The sequence below is a fragment of the Penaeus monodon genome, chromosome 20 (assembly GCF_015228065.2).
Source record: "Penaeus monodon isolate SGIC_2016 chromosome 20, NSTDA_Pmon_1, whole genome shotgun sequence".
In the NCBI taxonomy this organism is placed as follows: domain Eukaryota; kingdom Metazoa; phylum Arthropoda; class Malacostraca; order Decapoda; family Penaeidae; genus Penaeus; species Penaeus monodon.
Genome location: NC_051405.1, coordinates 11,405,353 through 11,407,491, shown reverse-complemented (window position 1 = coordinate 11,407,491; position 2,139 = coordinate 11,405,353).

Below are 2,139 nucleotides of genomic sequence, written 5' to 3'. Positions count from 1 at the left end.
AGGTGAGAGAATCAAATCTCAAGAGAAGAGGAGGATAGAGGAAGATCTGGTCAAAAAAGGGAAAGAAACGAGGAGGGGAAGTTGAACGAGAAGAGAGGATGGGAGGGAAGAAGGGAACGATAGGAATGTTGGAGAGAGGGAGGGGGTGGAGAAGGCCTGCGAAGGGATGAGCAGAGATGGCTGAACGCGGAGGGCGCTTGAAGAGGGATATCAATGAACAAACAAATGAAGCCGGAGTTGCTGCACGAAAATGAGAATCCTCTTCGGTCCCAAGCAAGGTGGGCGAGGCGGCGAGGGAGGCCGGCAGAGGGGGCTGGGCGGAGGGGGCTGGGGGAGGGGGCTAGGGGAGAGGGGGCTGGGAGATGGGGCTAATCGAGGCGGCGAGGGAGGCCGGCAAAGGGGGCTGGCAGAGAGGGGGCTGGGGGAGTGGGCTAGGAAATGGGGCTGACAGAGGGGACTGGCAGAGGGGGCTGGGGGAGGGGGCTGGGGGAGGAGGGCTGGCAGAGGGGGCTGGGGGAGGAGGGCTGGCAGAGGGGGCTGGGAGAGTGGTCTGGAAGAGGGGGTTGGAAGAGGGGGCTAGGATATGGGGCCGGCAGAGGGGGCTAGGAAAGGGGGGGGGGCTGGCAGAGGGGGCTGGCGACGGAGAGAGATATTGGCAGGGATGCTGGGGGAGGGAGGGACGGCTGATGGCAGGAGCGCAGGATGCTACTCGAGAGGCTAAGGATGATGAAGGATAAGAAAACAAAGTCGGGGGATTAAGCAGCTAGAGAGGAAACAAAAATGGAGTATTGCCCGAGATGAAAAAGTGCAGTGTGATTAAGGAAAGGGATCGATTGCTTTATAACTGAGCCCTGCATTGACATATGAGAACAGAAGCCAACGAAAATGAACAAACGCATTAAAAAGCCACCAAAAACATAAACAGATAAGTCCAAAAACCAGTAATCGAATAAAAAACGCTCCGAATAACTGCTTTTTTTAACACAGGAAGCAACAGGGAGAGAGGCCCACACTCGCTCTCCGTCATGACAGACTGTTATTAATGCCAAAGTACTGTCCGGAGGAGCCCAGGGATCACTGATTAAGACTAGCTATATTGCCGAGTCGAGAAGGGGAGATGAGAGAGTAAATGTCAAGGAAGAATAATAAAGGTTAGGTGAAGATTTAGGACGAAAGGGGGAGAAAGGGAGGATTAAGATAAACGACAGAGACGGCGGGTATGAAGAGAAGAACCGAGGAAGTTGAGGATAACGATGATGCGGGAGAATGATGCAAGCGGGAATATAGGGAAGTAGCTGGGGGATGGACGATTAAAGAATAAAGGGTTTGGAATGGGAGTTAAGGTAATTGATAAACGAGAGGAAGGTGGACGAAAATTCATGCACGGCCAACGCTGATGACTGAGTTAGAAAAAAAGAGAACAAGGCAAGGTATTAGCGGATAAACTAAGGGGAAATTCTGAATGAAACGTACCGAAATAGAGGTGAGGAAAACAGGAAACAGAGCAAAGAAAGAGACCGGACTGGGAAGAGCAGAAGATAAAAAAGAAGGACGGAGAGTAGAGGCTACGAACAGAAGCGCCGTCCAGGAAAGCCAGGCTGGTGCGCGTTCAACTGCACGGGAGAGGCCCTTGCGAGACTTATGCAACAGCAGAAATCTTATTGCAAAGCCCCATCCTAATACCCAGCCCTTTCGAACAAGCCACACCCATGAAGGGAACTAATACATGCCATGCCCCTCCCATGACCTACCCAGGAGGTCATACCACACCGAGGCTCCACCCCCCCATGCACTATGCCCCACCCTTACCCTGGCCTCTGTACCAAAGAACTTTCTTGCTGGTCTTTGCCCCTCGTCTTATTGGCGGCCACCCCTCCGCACTCCTTCGCCACTGGGTAACCCTACAAGTACGGATACTGTATCGCCGCCTATGACCTTGAGATGCCCAGAAGAAGCTCCGCCTTCGAGCTGGTGATTGCACTAGGCCCCGCCCCTTGTCTGACGGCGTCTGTCCATCGTCTTCAGTTGAGGGAAGGGGGGAGCGCAGCATGGACGAGGGAAGGAGGGAGTTTGTACAGTATGACTGTGTGTCTGAGAGAGAAACTTTGATATCATGAAGCACAGATAGAGGGATTATTA